Below are 19,296 nucleotides of genomic sequence, written 5' to 3' on the forward strand. Positions count from 1 at the left end.
GCGGAGTTGGGCTCATCTGGCACATTTGCAACCACCCAGGGATTTTCTCTGTTTTATATCCCCTCCCAATTTATTTTAGCCGGCAGACCTCAGACTGGGGGGGGGGGGGGGGGGGAGGATGACAGGCACCAGGACACCATCTGTAATCCTGCAAATATGGGTCCTAAATCTGACCTCTAGGTGTCACCATTGCGGAATGACTAGGAGCCCCCTCCCCCCACCCTTCTTTCCACCCCTGCAGGGGCTGTGAGTGCTGCCTTCTCTGCATCCCCCAGCCCTGGCCAAGTTTTGGGAGTGGAGGACCTGAGCAATAGACAGGCCCCATCACAATCTGATTTTAAAAATGTCATTCAGAGAACTTGCATATTGCCCACCCCAAACAATCCCCCTCTGCGCTGGATTGAGAGCGGCCCTCGCTCTGAATCACACAATCCACTATTGGCGTCATTAAACTATGTTCCGAATATTTCTTTTTCAGGCTGTGACAAATCTTTCCTGTTATGAGCGATAGCTCCCAAATATCTGCTTACAACAGAGCTGCCATTTGGGTTCACTCTGTTATTTGCCTTCCAGGGGAGCCAAAAACATTTTAGGTGCATCGAGCACAAAAAAAAAAAGATTAGTAAAAGCCCAATAGACCAAGTATTGCTGAGGAACTTCCCTGCCTCCAAAAGCTTACGGTAATAACTGGTTAGAAAGGGTGACATAGGCTACAAGAGATGCTGTGATGGGATGTTGAAAGACCTCTGATAAATCCTTAGAAAGGAGCCTTAAGGTAACTGGTTTTATGTTATATTGTGGGTTTTCTTTTCTGACGAGTTAGGATAACCTAAGCAGTTATTCCCAACAAAATTAATGATTATAAGCAGAATCCATTAACTTCTCGCAGAAAATAAAGACTCTTACTCACACTCCATATAAATGGTCACTAGTGCTACTCGATACCACCATCTGCCATTCCACTAGACTTGTCTGTTGTGTATGAAATTGATTTGACTTCCTCTGCGTTGTTTCTTTCTTCATGCAGTTTCTGAGAGGATAAAAATTAATACATTTACAGTCATTTAAGAAAAGAAAAATTTTCTGGCAGATTCAAGCTTGCCTGATCCTTACAGAGATGTTAGTTTGTGTTCAGCTAACCACGTTCCCAAAATCATTGCTGCTTTCCTCTTTTTTTTTCTTGTGATATTAGATGTTAGGGACCACTCGTAACTTGCATTTTTCCAATAAGACACAAAATGGGAAGGAAAAAAAACAAAAACCTTTATTATCTCTGGGCATAAATGCTATTGTGTCTCCAAGCTTCTGTTCCTTCTTGCTGGCTTTGATCCAGCAGAGAATTTTGTGTTCTTTCACAGATCCTAATCCATCTGGAGGATATTGAGGAAATAGCACCTTGAATTTACCTTACAAGGAACAGAAGCAGTGGTGCAGAGACTTAAAGGAGAGGAGGAGGAGAGGGAGTATGATACACCTAAAGGTAAGCATGCATGCTAAAGCCGATAAGTGTGCATTGAAATAGTGGGCTATGCCCTAAGGCCACTAACAGGGTCATAGAATGTTACTGTGTGCCTGCATGTAAATGAGGGAATGTCATATGCAAATTAGGCTGTAGTGGATGCACAGTAAATAGTGCTCTCCTCCAGCAGCTATTTACCATGTGCTGGTAAAGCCTAAATGTTAACTCCTGTCTTGGACTAGGTGTTAACATTTTAGCAAGAATGCTATGTCTTGAAATCTCCACGCCTACTGGCCCAAAGTGAAAGACTTCATCCTCTCATTCTCCCCCCCCCCCCCCCCCCCCCCCCCGATCAGAACATTTCCCACCCCACCCCTCCCTCCCTCCAAACGAAGCCCCTCTGATCAAGACATCCCTCCCTAAACAAACAGGACCCCCAATCAAAGGACTCAACCCACATCAAGACTCCCTCCCCCTATCATCTAATCAAAGCCAGACCCACCTATCAACGACAACCCCCATCAAGTTTGTCAGAACTTCTGTCGCTAAGGTCTCTAGAAGACTTGTGAGTAACTCTAGAAAACAGAGCTCATTAACCCAACTATGAAGCAAAACTGATCATATTCCTATCCAGTCCCCTAGGAAAGTGAGAGGATCCTTAACAGACCATTACCTAGCACTGGCCCACTTTATCCAAAATAAATTCTTTCTAAAATAAAATGGAAAATATTTCCAACAGGCACATGCCAGGACAATCTATTTCAATCTTTTGCCTCACATTGGGGGGGGGGGGGGGGGGGGTTTATGCGCATCATGTGAATGTCACAGAAGTCAGCGTTGAGAGACCCGGAAATCTCTAGTTGCTGTACAGATTCTCCACTACTGATCGACACCTGATCTTTAACATAATTTTCTTATTAAAAAACATATTGCATCAAGCATATGTAAACCACCAGCATATGCACATTCTCTACAAGAGCACCCAGGACTTTCCAAAACATGGAAGCCTCAATCCAATAAAATTGCAAATTTCACAATATCCTAAATAAACATGAACAGCATTGCATTTCTCTCCCTGGCATCAAATATTAATCTGTCCATGGTCGGAAATGGGCTTTCCATCTTGTGTGTGCTCACATTGAGTAAACACTTGGGGGATTGATATTCCAAACCTTTCATTCTCTCCTGGAGTCAAGAGCATGACAAATTCTTCTGCTAATTACACCTGCCACTGTTTGCCTTCTAATACTGTAAATCCTCCATCACATGATGGCTCCCCCCGCCCCCCCCCCCCATCCCCACACCCCTCAAGCTCCTCATTCCAGATTAGATTGTCTTGCCGTCCTACAAAGGCTTCCAGATGCAGGATGTATTTAGCAGCGCACATTATCGAGTCTCTGGTTTTGGAGCTTGCTAACCAGCTGAGGAGAGCTCAGGGAGGCCCAGCTTTTGCCCTGCTTTCTTGGCCTGATCTGGAACTCTTCCTGCTCCCATTGGCCATTTTTTAACTGGTCGGGTGCCTTTTCAACGCGTATAAAAATGCATAGGCTACACAAAATGATTTGGCATTTGCAAACAACCAATGACAGATTTTCTTTGTAGCTACTCTGCTGGACACAGTGGTAAGGAAACGGTGCCATTCGTGGATTTGGACCACACTGTATCACTTTAAGCCATTGTTATTGGAATTATTTAACCGATTTCTTTCTCCATCTGTAAGAACACCTGTGAGTAGTAAGAGTCTCATGGATTTTCTCACGTGCGCATGGGTTCTGATTGGTCCGAACCCACCATCATGTGATAATTAACAGCCATCCCCCACACACTCTCATTCTCACTCTCTGTATGAAGCAATCAGGGATTCTTCTATTTGTCATTTGTGACTCTCTTTCTAACATTGTGGCTCCCAGGGAAAGCAAAGGACATTCCTGGGAATTCATTTCAAAACATTTTTAACCTGCCCAATTGGATTTTTTCCCCACCAACAAGGAATGCATGTAACGTTGTTTGGAAACTGGTTTCAAATGCGTGTGCAAGAGCGTTGATGGAGGCACGCACGACTGTGCACGTTTCTTTGCTAGCGCGGATGCAATTTTCTGTTGATGTGGAGAAGGCTAACACTAGATGTGATCCATCCCAAGGAATACACCCTGCATTCAGACCCTCTCAAAAGTGACATAAAAGAGGGAGGGGGAGGTGGTAGGTTGTACACAAATCTTACAGTTACAATTCCCCATGACAGAGAGAAAAAAAAACGTAGTTACTGTATATACAAAAAGATTTTCTTTTATCATTCATTCAAGAGTTCTATATTTTCATTTGCAAGGCAAGTCACCAGGTCTTTCATGGACCTCTGCGTCCTTCTGCAAAGCCCCTTCCCTCCCATGGCAGATACGCCAAAACAGGAACGCTCAGCTTTTATACAAAGTAGCTGCTTCATAGTGAATATCTTACGTAAGGGCACGGTGGCCTCAGTTCTTTGCTTTGCTTAAAGCTAGAGCAACATGAACACAACTGTGGCCCTCCTCATCCTGAGAGGAACTGCCTACAAACCAGCTTTAAGTAACCTTGGAATTAATCGCCTAAAACATTGGGAAACAAAGAAAACAGACCCTAACCAAGGTAGAAAAGAAAAAGAAATAAGACAGGGGGGGGCGGTTTCTGGTGTGACCCCCCCTCCTCCCCCACCCCAAGACGGGTGGAAGGCCGAATGTTTCACTTCTGGAACAGACCTGTCGGGCCTGCCCACTGCCCAGGCCTGGACAGTCCGTCCTTTGCGTTTGACCAGTGACATCCCGTCTCCCCGCGGAGGAGCAGAAGCAGCAGCCAGACAAGAAACCTGATCAGCCTAAGGCGGGTTCTTCCATAGGGAACCAGAGCAAGGTGTGAAGCTGAATCTCGCTCCGAGCGAAGGAAAAGAACAACCGATGAGACTTACAACTTGTGTTCAATCGTGATACAACTTGAAAACCTCACATGACGGTAACTGTGGAAAGGAAGAATCTTCTTCTCTGTCTGTGGTTTTCTTTGCATATTTGCTGTCCCTACAAGAGAGGGCAGATAACATTCAAATGCAAAAAAAAAACAAAACAAAACATGTGAGCACTAAACACCTGTACAGCCATTTGGTTTTAAGAAAAAAAAAAATCATCTCGTTGGCATAGAAAAGGAGAAAACAGATTACTGCGAATAGCGACTGTATCCATCCGTGTATACGACAGACCCACGCAGGTACGAGGGTGGGAAGATCATTTCATTTTACTTTCTTGGATGAGCGCGGCAGGGTCAGGGGCGAAACAGAAAGAGGAGATGCGTCCCTCCAAGCCTGGAAAAAGGGTCGGGGGGTGGAGGGGTGGCCTCACTCCGCAGACGTCTGTTCAACAGCAGCTAATCAACACCTAGGAAATGTGGGCTTCTCACCCTGAGAGTCTGGTCCACAGCTCTCACACAGCACACATCTCTGCAGACGGGAGGGGTGCAACCCCTTCTTTGACCCCCTAAAATGCAACGCAGACCCCTGAGCAACAAATAAAATGATTTCAATCTTTTAACTTATTGTTTTCTTGCGTAGGACATGATTTATTTTTTTTTTAATCATTCGTCTTACATGTCAGCAGAAACCAGAAATCCAGAGTTGCAACAGAGAAAAAAGCTGGATTGGCTCAGGCTGGAAGCTGCTTTCATTCTCCGGTGTATGTCAGTCCAGTTTCCACCATGGGACAAGCAAAACTTGCCTGAAGCCTTCAGACCTCATTGGGTTGTCCTATGGGCACTTTTAAGTGCAAGGTGACCAGAGCGCTCCGTATCATGGGAGGTGTTGGAGGGGAGGGGGAAACAGGCTGAGCCAGTCACTGGGGGCGGGATGCATGGAGTAGTGCAGGCAGAGGCCAACCACATCTGCTTGTGCTGTCAGCTTGGCCTTGTTTACCAGTACTCTAAGAGAATGCTAAGTAGCCAGTCTTGATTCACAAGTTACTCAGTAACCCCTCAGTATGTGGTTAAGATCGCTTCTGTGTGTCCACATTCCAGTACAGCCCCTTTTGGAAATCCCAGCCATCTAGTGTGCTTGTTTAAGGGAAACTAGGGAAGGCGCTCTGTCGCAGGCCAGGTTCTTTGGAAGTCAATGCCTGAGCAGCTACGAACAAACTGTGGGCAGGCCCCAGTATTTTAAAAAGGCTTCAAAATCTTGGCTTTTTAAGCAAGCTTGTGGCATCAACATGCCGTGTGCACTTCTCTCGTGAAGGCTGGGCTCAGTAAGATCATTTTTCACTTATTTATTTTGCATGCTCAGGTCTGTACTGCTGTTGTCATTGTTATGCAGAGATTTTAATGTTGTCTTGTTTTATTTTTCTGCATTTTTCAATTTTTTGTTTTGTAATAGCTAACCGCGATCTGTTGGAGCAAGTGGTTGCCAAATAATTTTAAAATAAATAAATAAACCAAATGCCAGAGGACGCCACCTCTAGCTTCTCTGTCGGAGGGCGGGATGGGCTGGAATGAACTTATCCAGTGTAAGACGGAGGCTAGCACACCAGAGAAATAGAGAGGGAAAACCTAAGCAGAACAGCCTTTCACGGTCTCAGTAGCACTAGCAATGCAGCAGAGGTGCATCCTACAGTAGAAACCCAGTTTCCTTTCCACCCGATTGAAATGCTGTTACTAGGGATGTGAATCGTTTTAGGACGATTAAAATTATCGTCCGATAATTTTAATATCGTCTTAAACCGTTATGGAACACAATACAATAGAGATTCTAACGATTTATCGTTATAAATCGTTAGAATCGTGAGCCGGCACACTAAAACCCCCTAAAACCCACCCCCGACCCTTTAAATTAAATCCCCCACCCTCCCGAACCCCCCCCAAATGAGTTAAATAACCTGCGGGTCCAGCGGCGGTCCGGAACGGGCTCCTGCTCCTGAATCTTGTTGTCTTCAGCCGGCGCCATTTTCCAAAATGGCGCCGAAAAATGGCGGCGGCCATAGACGAACACGATTGGACGGCAGGAGGTCCTTCCGGACCCCCGCTGGACTTTTGGCAAGTCTCGTGGGGGTCAGGAGGCCCCCCACAAGCTGGCCAAAAGTTCCTGGAGGTCCAGCGGGGGTCAGGGAGCGATTTCCCGCCGCGAATCGTTTTCGTACGGAAAATGGCGCCGGCAGGAGATCGACTGCAGGAGGTCGTTCAGCGAGGCGCCGGAACCCTCGCTGAACGACCTCCTGCAGTCGATCTCCTGCCGGCGCCATTTTCCGTACGAAAACGATTCGTGGCGGGAAATCGCTCCCTGACCCCCGCTGGACCTCCAGGAACTTTTGGCCAGCTTGTGGGGGGCCTCCTGACCCCCACGAGACTTGCCAAAAGTCCAGCGGGGGTCCGGAAGGACCTCCTGCCGTCCAATCGTGTTCGTCTATGGCCGCCGCCATTTTTCGGCGCCATTTTGGAAAATGGCGCCGGCTGAAGACAACAAGATTCAGGAGCAGGAGCCCGTTCCGGACCGCTGCCGTTCCGGACCGCCGCTGGACCCGCAGGTTATTTAACTCATTTGGGGGGGTTCGGGAGGGTGGGGGATTTAATTTAAAGGGTCGGGGGTGGGTTTTAGGGGGTTTTAATGTGCCGGTTTTGCGATTTTTAGATTTTTAGATTTTTCACGATTTTTCACGATATTTTACCCCCCCAAACGGCAACAATACGATTCCCTCCCCCTCCCAGCCGAAATCGATCGTTAAGACGATCGAGGACACGATTCACATCCCTAGCTGTTACCAAATCCTGAGTTCATAGGAAGACATCTTTACAAATACCTATTAAATCTATGGCCTGTATTCCTCTGTTAGGAGCCTAGACTCGAAAACTCGCACTAAAAACACTTTGTAGCATGCACATCGCCAAAAATGTAACGCGGGTGATAAAAAGAGACTTAGCAGGCTATGCACTAAATTTTAGCATGTAAACATTAAAAAGTTAACCTCAATAGCATGAGCATGTTAACCACTAAAGCTGTAGCTTTGATGATCTCATAGTGTCTTGAAACGAAATAGTATGTACACATGCTAAGTTGAGCAAGCTTAGGCCTCTTCTCCTCATGGCTCAGCCCCTTTGCTGCAAACCTGTGTAAAAGTAAATTTGGCACGTGGGGATCACATTTGCTTAGGACAGAAGCAGAAGAGCCTCTGAATTCCAGGCGAGGACCTGTAAAAAAGAGAGAAGAAACTTCCAGGACAGGAAAAACCAGGCCAAGAGCACCCATCTCAAATGTCTGCCAGAGAAAAGGACTGACGTCCGTCCTATTGATGTCAGGGCAGGAAATCTTGATTAAGAAGGACACTGGTGTGCCACCGCGTTCCCATTACAAGCACCCTGCATTCCTGGGGCAGCAATCAACACCTAGTTCTTTCTTTGGACAGATTCACCAGAGTGATGATGGCAGTGCCAAAGCCATACACCGGAAAAAGCAAGTTTGTATGACTGACACCACCACCACCACCCACCCTCCCTCCAAAGCTACTTCCCCATCCACTTTCCACAACATCAGTTTCATCCACACCATGCAGGAGCAGCTGTCTCAGAGGGGCCCAGACCAGAGAAGTAAAGGATGGCTAGGAGCATCCCATCTTGGGTGAGAAGACGCTGCTTCTCCCTAGATGGTTTCTAGGAGGGGCTTAGCCCTCCCCTGCTTTCTTGTGACATCTGCCTTGCAGACCCTGGGAACCATTCGAACCCATGCAGGACACAGAACCCCTGCAGGGACATGTTTGTGCACGATCATGGCAATGGCAAAGAACTTGCGGGCCGGCCCTTCGTTTTGATTTCCATTCTCGATAGCGTGGAGCTGTGCACATTTTGAAGTGTACAGCAAACAGTTGCCCTCTGTGAAAATGTTGCTTAGAAAATCATTTGCATGGGAGAATTATTCTGAACTGCTCGTGTGTGTTAGTGTCTCTCCTCTGTCGCTTCCTCCTCTATCTCTATGGGCCTTTCCCTCTCCTCCTCTTCTGCAGGGTAAATATTTTCCTTTTTTTTTCCTTTTGGGGAGAAGTGGGATTGTTTGGGATTTGGTTCATTTAATGTTTATTTTTGTTTGGTTCATTTGTCAAATCAAAATAAACATTAAGGGGCAGGTCTTAAATGTTACACGCGTGGGGTACATTTGTGCGTGCTACCCGGCTCGCACAAATGTACACCCGATTTTATAGCATGCACGCGCTGCCGCACGCATGTTATAAAATCCAGGGTCAGCGTGCGCAAGGGGGCGCACGCTGGAGGGAACTTTTTTTTCAATCCCCCCCACATTTCCCTCCCTTCCCCTATCTAACCCACCCCCCAACTCTAACTAAATCCCCCTCCTAACTTGCGCACGCTGGCTGGCTGCCGGTGCGCTGTGCCGGAGCTCTCGGGACCGCCCCCGGACCGCCCATTTTGGAAAGCCCCTAAATGTAAAAAAATGTTTAAAAGCTCCTCCCCAAGCACCCTTGCCCCTTCCATGGCTCTCCAAAGGTGAAAGGGACAGGAGTGATTCCCAGTCGCTCTTGCCCTGCAGCCTATGGTTTAAAAATGGCACTGGTTTCAAGGCCAGCCGATATCAAGTTGCTTTATAGCCATAAAATAATATTCACATTTCTTGACTAATAGCGCACAATATTTGCCAAAATGTTTTGCATTTTTCAAGGCACTGGGGATTTGTTTCACTTGAAATGAACTGAACCAAAAATAAGTTTTTTTTGGTTTGGATTGCACATTCTTTTCAAATAAATGCACATCCCTATCGTCCATCTTTAATCCTCGGTGCATCCTGTTAGCTGAGTCCTTTCAATAGCATGTTTGCCAAAATGAATACCTGATTTGAGGCAAGTGTTAAAAATTAGGTTTTAGCAAGTGCATGCCAAATAGTGCATGGAGGAGCATGTACCATGCTACTGAGTATGCACCTACTAATACCTCATTTGCATATGAAGTTGCTTCATTTATATGTACATACACATGCTAACACCCTTTTGAATCAGCTTAGTGTACATGCTAGGGCCTTAGGGCTGAATTTTCAAATGGCCGTGCACATAAAAATCAGGGCTGACGTGCGTGGCCGGGCCTTGCTCGCATCACGCATATTTTCAAAAGGGCTCAGCCACATGCATAAGTCCTGATACTCGTACAAGTGCCAGGCCCTGAAAAAGGGGCAGGCCAGGGGCGTGATCTGGGTGGGGAGGGACAGCTACCAGAGCGCACAAACTATTTCTGCTTGGGAGGAGCAGTAAGTCAAAAAATAAAAAGTGTTTGGGTAGGTAGGCAGGGGTTAAGGATCAGGGTGGAGAGGTGGAGAGGTGAAAGGGAAGGAAGGTTAGGCAGGGGGGTAGGGAGGTTCCTTCCCAGTCCGCTCCTTAATTGGCGCAGACTGGGAGGAAACTGGGGAAGGCCCGATTGTGTCGCCATGCATAATTTACTAAAAGTCACCTCCCCTGCACATGCTGCCCGCACATGTGCACACGGATTTAAAATCCGGCATATGTGCATGCGGCCAACGGATTTTATAACATGTGCGTGCAGGCATGTGCATGTTATAAAATCGTGTCCATTTGTGTGCGCCGGAAACCATACGCGCACATGGGCGTGCGTGTGCTCCTTTTAAAATCTACCCCTTGGTGCATTGTGCACTATTTTTAATGCATGCTAACCTTGAAAGGGTAAATTTTTAAAGACTTATGCAGGGTTGTGCATGTAAAATCAGTATATATGTGTATAAGTAGCCTCAGTACACAGTAAATGAATTTTCAGAAGAGCGAGAGAAACCGTGTACTGTTACGGCCGCACGGAAAAGTCTGCATGTACAAAGAGGGTATTCTGGGGCAGGGTTTGGAAACACATGTACATTTACATAATTTATAAACTGAGTACATGTATTTGTCATCAAACATGCATGCATATACTTTTACACCTGCTAATCATGCGGTGGATATTAAATCTGACTTTTCTTTGGTCTGCAGTTTTTGTTTGATGGATCTGGAGCAAGTAGTAGAGGGTGTAGGTAAAGGTCTCAGTGCACAAATAAGCAAGATACACACATCCATCAGCTAACTTTTACAATTGCAATTTTTACAATTATTTAATCCGTAAACTATATACATCTACTTTTATTATATATTTACAAACACTACACACCTCTCCATTACAAACTTGTGCAAATATTGCCACACTCGGGCACTCTCGTGGTGGAGATACGCAGTCCGTTATGAACTGTGCGGCTCCCGCATCACAGTTTATAACGCGCAAGCATAAGTTTAGGGGCTCCGATTTATGCCTGCACGTGCTGACTTTTGGGCGCACGGCTGAAAACTGTCCTCTTCGTGCAAAAAGCCCCTTAATGTTTTTAAGGTACGTGTCTAGATGCGAAAGCTAATAAGCCCGGGGAGATGTATACTCTGAAACCGCAGGTGGAAATGGAAAAAGCATGGCTTTAGGCATGTTCCAGTCTGCAACAAAGGGGGGGAAAGGAAACAGCCTTACGGTGCTCCCAACACCATTATCAGCCTTGGAAGTGAGATCCGAGCTGGCAGGGCTCTGGCCAGCCTACTGGGGGCTTAATCACAGTCAGGAATGATTTACAGTGATTGGCTGGCGTGGTCACGCTCTGTGATTGCGACCTGATTGTGACCCCGGTAGATATCAAGCCCAGGTTGCCAACATAACACAAACAAAAGGTTAAGCGCTCGATTTCTCCGCGTAGGTGCAGCCAATCAGTTTCTAAGGGACCGTTTGTCTTCTTTCCTACTTTTTCTTTTGTTTCTTTTCAAGTCGTTTCTTTTCTTTATGCTGGATTTTTCCATGGGCCGTGGCTCAGTCTGTGTAGGTTTCGTGAAGGAAAATCGTGTCGCTTGGTGGGGAGGGTAAACTCTAAGCCTGGCCGGTGGAGTCGGGGGGGCAGAGAACATAATAATATTATTGCAGAAACTCCATGCTGAGTTTTACTGGGTGTCGGGAGAAAACCGGACCTTTTGAGGGTTGTGATAATTTATCAAGATGTGACTCTTCTTCAGTGACTCACTGAAACCTATCATTACCGACAAAGTTTCCTCGTCACTGGGAGGTTGCATGTCCGTTCGCAACCCGAATTTACAGTATCGCCCGCTTCGCCATGCTTGTAATGAACAATTCTTGGCATTTTATAAATTATTTTGGCATTGACAAGGTGGCCCCTAGCAGGGCGCTGTAGCACAAATTATCCAGTGCCATTGCAACTCCCTTTCCTAAAGAGCTTACCATCTTTGTGCTCATCGTGTGAGCCTCACACCAAGCGGCCTATGTAATAAAGCTTATGCAAAAAAAAAAATATATATATATTAGTGTGTAATTTGGTAAAAGTGTAACATGCTATGAACAACAAATAGCACATAGGTGCCAAATAATTGCCTCAAGAGCATGTCCATGCTCATGGCATGGACGTTAACCCAAAAATGTATAACATGGTTGCCACCTGCCTCTAGAAATCTCTTTTACTAACCATCCCAAAATGAAAGAGCTAGTTAGCCTGGGGGATTTCCACTCCCCCCTACCTGCTGATGACAATCTGCCTCCAAAACTCCCATCTGATCTCCATCCACCCCACCCCAGAGAGCCATCAGACATCCATCACCCAGCCTGCAAGAAAGATTGCTCCCCCCAACATGATGTCCCCCCCTGCATGAAGGCCCCAGCCCTCTCCCACTCTTCCAGAAATTAAATAAAGGGATTCCCATCTTCACAAGGAGGATGACCATGAGAGTCCTGCCCACTGCTGCAGGCAGTGAAGCACTGTCTAGAGGTGTCATTCATCAACTGCAACAAAGCAGGCATGAGGACTTATACATTCCTCCTATCCATGAAGATGGAGCATCTTCTGGAATGGTAAGCCCTCATTCTAGAGAGGTGGAAGACGGACTGAGGGGGGGGGGGGGGCAGTGGGCTTCATGAGGAGAAAAGAGGGTGTTTCATGCTGGAGAGAATCTTCCTGAGGGGGTTTGTATCTGATAGCTACTGGTGCATGGTGCTCATGGGGAGGTGTTGAGGAAACAGATTGTCACTGTGGGAGAGATTCAGAGAGGAAATCCTCCACCCTAAATGATTTTGTCACCTTTTCACTTCAGCATAGTTTCTCAAGACAGCTTTAGGCCTTAATATGCAAAATAAGATGGTAACTTTCAAACTGGCGAGCGAGCGCACATGTGCTTGTCTACGTCAGCTCATGTCCAGAGATGTGGACATCTGCGGGTATGCGTGCATGTTATAAAATAGCCTGGCCACGTGCACAAGTGCGCCCAATTTTTTTTTTCAAGAATTTTCAAATAATCACAAGAATACATCTTGTAAAGTAATGTCGGTACAATAACGTGGAAAAAAAATTTCAGACAATAATAATATACAATTACAATGAAGTATACTTGCACCATACATAGAAGGAATGGGGGGGCGCTCAATATTAAGAGTGATATTCAATCAGGAAAACAAATACAAAATCAAAATAAGGGCGTCGAGTAAGCTCACAACATATTATTTTATACCGAACCAATTGTGGGTACTAATTGGGTGTGCTTATCCAAAAATGCTCTTGAGTTGGGTGAGCTCAAAAAAACATAGTTCACATTTTGATACCTGATGCAACACTTACATGGATATCGAAGTATAAATTGTGCGCCCAATTGAAGTACCTGCGCGCGCATAGAAATAACGTTTTTTTCTACAAGTCTGAGTAGACGTGGTCACATCAGGGTAAATCCAAAACTTGTGTCCATAAAATAAGGACTACCTATTACGAAAGAAGAGCCTCAGCACGTTGTTTCGGTCCATCAAAAAAAAGCAAATGAGACCAATAACTCAGTTTCTTGAGATAATTCCAGTATTTCTGAAACATCCGATGATGGTAATTGTCTTGATACATTTTCACCACTCGGTGCTACTTGAAGGTAATATGCTTTTGTTATCACTGGCATTGCAGATTCTGGAATTTTTAGCACCTGGAGAATATATTTTTTAAAAATGTCGAGTGGAGAGATTAAATTTATTACTGGAAAATTCATTACTCTTAGGTTATGAGATCTCAAGATATTTTCTATATTTTCCAGTTTTCTATTATTAATTATCTCAGACTGAACCAAATTTTGTTGTATCTTTTCTGTAGCGGATATCCGCTGTTCCATATCTTCTACCTTGAGGTTAAAAGATGAGATAATATTTGCATTTACTAATACTTGGTTTTTAGTATCCAGAGTAACTTGAGACAGAGAAACTATAGATGACTCAATAGATTTTAGAACTGTCCATATTCCTTCCAAAGTCATAACTGCTGGACGTTGCAATTTAAGACTGGACTCCAGAGCATTTGGCTGAGCCCCACCTAAGCCCACAATAGTGCCTGCATTCAGATCTGTACCTTGCAATGATGGCAAAACTTCCAAGGGGCCCACGGCTTCAGGGAGAACTCGGTCCACACCTCCCTCTCCTCTCCCAGACATCATCCCGTCAGCTGCTTGGATCCCCAGAATCTCCTCCAAGGTCACTGCCCATCATTCTGCCTCCGAATCTCCCCGACTCATCTCAGTGGGGATTGTCGCAGTCGTCGGGCCAGCCAAGTTTGCATAGTGAGGAGGGAAAGACTTGTTCAGTGAGACGGGGCTCAGCGTGATGTCAGGGGGGACGGTGTTGGCTCTTTCACTGTCCCCTGCAGTGACCATACCTTCTGGCATTAATGTCGGATTATCTGCAAGGAAACCCTCGATGAGAAGTTGGGAGGGATCCAGGGAGGGTGAGCTCAATGTCACTCCTCTCGGTCTCGCCTTTCTTTTCGTATGAGGCATTTTTTTATGAAGAATCTTCAAAATAGGGAAAAATGCAGCAGGAGCTCTCTTGCAGCGTTGCTTACTCGGCGGCCATCTTGGAGTCCCGAGTGTGCCCAATTTTAAGTGGATGTGTGCTTGTGTGCACAAAAGCCACGTCAACCATGTAAGTGGGGAGATTTTAAAAGGGGTGCGTGCCGACGCTATTGCTTGTTTTACCAGTTCCCAGTTCACCCAGTTACCAGCTAGATCCTCCAAACCCCCCTAGTTTGATAGTCTGTACACTCCCCCAGTTACCCCAGACCCTTTAAACCCCTCCAAAATGTCTCAATTTTTTTTTTTTGGACTTGCACACCACCCATAGCGGAAGTAAAGTTATGTGGCGGGGGCCTTGGCACACGCCGGATCGCGTAAGCATTTACATGTAAATTTCTAGTGAAAGTCCCGAAACAGTGTTTGCAGCTAGTCTGAGCCAGAGACACAGTTTGGTGGCACAGTGAAATCAGTCTTTCGAAAGCTTGGGAAATGCAAAAGCAGCAACGCTGCCTCTGCAATTAGAAAGTCTTGGGACTGAAATAGAATGACTGGAGTTGGAGGGAGAGTATGCGGCCAGGAGCAGGTTGCCCAATCACTTGGTGAGTCTTTCCATAAAATGTTCATTAGAGCCCATGACCCAGGGTCAGCACTAAATGTAACAGCAACCTCCAGCTTCAAAAACTGCAGGGCCTGATGATTTTGGTCTCCCCCTCCATGTGTGCACTACTTGAGTGGAACGCAGTCACAAAGCCCCTAAGCATGGGAGATACAAACACCGGATCAAAGCCTTCTTCAAGCAGACCCACAGCATTTTCAAAATTGTGTCGTTTTAGAATTTTACCATCATAACAAACCCCTCACATTACCTGAGATCATATTTTGGGTTTAGTATACGCGATAATGAACATATTTAGGCTCTGATTTTCAGAGTGCGTGCATTGTTGGGGGAGAGTGCCGGGATAGAGCGGCTTACGGTCAAGAGCGCGCACGAAGTATAGAAATTCTTGTGTGGTGTTCATGTCACTAATGACGGGCATTGTCCTCTCACATGGTCTTTCAGTCCAGTCCACCCTTTCCTTATGCCTCCCATGCACACAGCCATTGCCAGAATTTGGGTGATAAGGCAGGGCAGTGATGCCGGAGGCGCGATCCCATTCAAGGCGCCTTCATATGCTCCTCTCCTGAGCTGGGGCTCCCTTTTTGATTGGAGTCTCTTCTTTCCCATTCCTCCTCTCAGTTTCCCGGACTCTTAACTGTTGCCATCTAAGAGCCTGGATTCACTAAGGTTTTCCTCCCATGCTGTGTCTATGGGGAAAATGCTTCGTAAAAGAGGCCCTACGGTCAACAAATGCACCCCCGGGGAAAATCCAGGAGGGGATTGGGCAGTTGGAAATGTTTGGCCCACCTGTGCTTTGGAAGTCAGGGTTTCTAAAATGTATAAAATAACCGTAAGGCTTGATTTCAGAATAGGCAGAATAACTTGCATGCAGTAGGTGGAGTTTCTATCGGTCCCATTGATTTTTTCCTGTTGCTTTGCCAACTAGCTGCATTTCTTTTAATGAGGTCAGTCCGGTCCTGGTTTGACGTCCCCTCAGCCCCGCCCCCGTTGCATGCCTGGACCGTACTTCCAAGTTCCCCTACAGAAAGTAGGACTGTAAGTCCTGGAGTGCAGTGGGGTAAGATCAAGACTACATTAGCCTGACCTGGGCCCTGGTGTGCTTCCTGCTCTGATGTGTTAGCTGGAATCATTTCTTTTCACACAGGGAGCAGTACCAGTGCCAGTCGGTTTTCCTGTATAATAGAATAAAATGAGATGGCAGGAACAGATTCTCTTGCACGCGATGTAACAATATTCTTTTGCTGTTCTGAGCTAAATAAGCTGAAGCTGTCTATAAAATGGTTTGCCTTAATTTTAATTTTGGGGCCTGGGTTTCATTGTGATTATTAAAGCTAGAGTTCCACTTACTTTTAAAACCGATGTTTATATCCGCCCAAAACCATTAATGATTTTCCTTATTGAGATCTATAATTTTGCATTATTTATTATAATATTGTAATTTTTATTGGTTTTGCTGCTTATTGTATGATGTCCTTGGAATGTCGATCTCCTGCTGTATTTTTTTCTTTTCTTTTTTCTTTTGGAGTTATGAGCATTGTAGACATGGCTACACGGATCACCTTGAGCTTTAGGTTAGGGAATTAACAAAATTTAAACCACAAAATTAAAAAGAACTAGCAGTGGCCTGCTCTGCACTGCCCTGCAGGAGCTGAGTTGAATCCCAGATCCGGCTCCCGTTCCTCGAGCCGGCATTGACTTGGGTGTTGGGGGGGGGGGGGGGGGCGAGAGAGAGAGCACTACCTAGTGGCTGGTTTCAGAGTGTGATGGGCTCCTGTGACTCAGAGCACTGCAACTGCAATGGCCGGGGTAGGTGGGCAGGGGGATGGGAGATGATAAAATATGCAAGCAGCTGTAAAGAAATGGAGGCGGGAATCGGCAGACCTATATGGGAACAGGTTAGTGTGGAGCGGGAAGGCCAAATGAGCCAAAAGGCAGTTACTGTCCACAAAAGAAAACTCTTCCTCTAAATGGTTGGCATTTGGGTATCAATTTAATAACTAAAAGCAAGATAGAAATGCTTCTATGTAGAGACAGATAGAGAGAGAGCGATGTGGGGGTTTTTTTGGCCCAGTAGTTCCTCCTTCCAGCTCAATCAGAACCATGTCTGGGATTTTGGTGCCATGAGCTTCATTTTCAACTACCCAGGAATATTCTCCCTGTCTTAAGAGTCCCTCCCTCCCTCTCTCCTCCCCACTGTTCCTAGCCTGGTCATTGCAGCAATGTTCCTGAGGTCCCAGAGCCCCTTCCAGACCCCTGTATCAGATCCTCTAAACACAGCCACCAGGTGTGGTCCTTAACAAGGACCCTGACTCCCTCCATGTGCCTCTGCAGCATTCCCAGCCTACCCAAGAAGCGAAACTCCTGCTTTGGGAACCAAGCCCAGGGTCCATCTGCACGGTTGACTGCGCTGCTGCTGAGCCATTGGACCAGCCTGAAAAATACGTATATTGAAATGCCCTTCTTAAGAAACTTTCCCTCCATGCGGAGGAAAAAATCCATCCTTAGATTTTATCACAGCTGGAAATATTGCAGTGCCTGAACCAGTTGACATGTCCCATCTCGCACTCCACAGTCAAACAGTGGCGGAGGGACCTTAAAAGCTTCTTTGCGTCACTCTGGTCACCCAGGCTTGTTCTTGCTTTGTAATGTGGAATAAAACTGCATGCTGCTATGTAGCTATAACCTTACAACCCAGGTAAAAGTGTGCAAAATGCCGCTTATTAGTTTTCTGAGAAGCGAGAAGGACTTGCTGGTTTTTTTTCTACCCTCATTCTATTTCTGAGCGGTTGCCACAATGCCTGCAGTCTTTTCTTGGTAGGATACGGCAGAGGGTTTGTCACCGCCTTCCTCCCCCCATGGCATCCTATTTTCCCGGTGGCTCCCTATTCAGATATTAACTGGTGGCTTTCCAAGACGTAACACATTTGGGCTCTCCCAGTCCAGTGCTCTTGGGTGAGAAGGAGTACATTTCACTAACACACTATTCCTTAATGCTTCTTGAAAACTGAGCAAGTACGGTAATTTGTGATGTGGATTTTTTTTTAAGAAGTGCATGGATGTGCTGCGTGCATTTGTGAACGGGGAGGGGGAACGACGGTGTTTCCAATAACGTCTACAAAAAGTAAGCAAAAACATTTTTTTTTTTTGTGCTCAAAACCAAAGCCTTGAAAAGCTGTCAGCTGTCTGCAAAACCCACATTTAACTGAAAGCTTTATAAAACCTCCTTTTAGCACAGTCACCTGCTAATCACCATCACCATTTCGCATTGCGAGCCAGCGGGCTGTTTTCAGGAGGTTTTGGTTATACAGCCTAAATTAGATCTGCAAAGATAGATACTGCACCTTTGTGCTAGGGAAAAAAAAAAATAAGTGCTGTTATTCATGTCAGATAATTGGTTGTTTCAGCTATCACTAGAATACATTACAACACTCATATAATGGTCTTTCATCCAATCATTTTTCTACTTTAGGCCTAGACTTGAAATGAGCTTTGTTGAAAACATAATTTCAGGGATTATTGACCACAGCAGAACCCTATAGCAGTCGCTCGTTGTGCACACGGAAAGTACCTGACTTAAAAAATACCAAAAGTAAACCCTCGGCATCTTGACAGTGGACTCCAGCTCTTTAGGCGTCAGCCCGTGGGATTGGAAGGGGACTAATTCGCTTTGCTGGGTAGTGCTTGCCTCCCCCCGCCACACGGAGAACAGCAACTATGGGATGCAGGGAAACAAAACAAAAAACTGCAGTGCTGGCTGGCATCCATTGACCCTGTATTACAGGTACATGCATGGCAGCCAAAAAAAAGGTTATCTGCAACCTGAAGGAGAACTAAATGTAATAGCAATAATGTATTGCCATTGGTGGCACCCCTAGTGAACAAAATATTGTTACGCTCGCCGGCCGCGGGGCTTCACTCACCCCTTGCTGCCCGCTCGCGGCAGCCCTCGGTTTCCTGGCAGTGGCGTGGAGCCGCTGCTGACGCACATCGTCCCGGCCCGGGTCCTCCGAAGCTCCCGCTCACGTGGCAGCCGAGACGCTGCCGACCTCCTGTCACGATTGGGCCCTCCCTAGGCTTGCACGCCTGCCGCTCCGGCACATTTAAAGGGCCAGTGGAGGGAAAAGGGTGCTTGGCCCCCCACTGATGACGTCGGTCCCTCCGGCCTATTTAAAGGCCGCCTCTGGCTCCAGCAAACCAACTTGGCAACGTTTCCCTTGTTCCTGTCTCAGAGGTCCTGTCACAGCATTCTTGCTCCAGCACTCTGATCCCGGCTCTCCAGTCCTAGTGCCTCCGCTCTGGTTCCAGTATTTGCCCCCTTCAGGCCCATCTCTGGCTTCGGACCGGACCTGACCACCACCTACTGCTGCCTGTCTCTGACCTCGGACCTG

At 46.3% G+C, this 19,296-nt stretch overlaps 1 long non-coding RNA gene across 1 annotated transcript; it reads right to left on the minus strand.

Annotated features, from left to right (window-relative positions):
• Positions 1-866: 866 nt before the first annotated feature.
• LOC115096965 lies at positions 867-5,200 on the minus strand. Its single transcript, XR_003858178.1, has 3 exons — positions 5,067-5,200; positions 4,398-4,503; positions 867-1,030 (listed from the first exon to the last, which is right to left on the minus strand). It is a non-coding gene; the product is annotated as an uncharacterized LOC115096965 (long non-coding RNA).
• Positions 5,201-19,296: the final 14,096 nt, after the last annotated feature.

Source organism: Rhinatrema bivittatum, chromosome 8 (assembly GCF_901001135.1).
Source record: "Rhinatrema bivittatum chromosome 8, aRhiBiv1.1, whole genome shotgun sequence".
Classification (NCBI taxonomy): Eukaryota; Metazoa; Chordata; class Amphibia; order Gymnophiona; family Rhinatrematidae; genus Rhinatrema; species Rhinatrema bivittatum.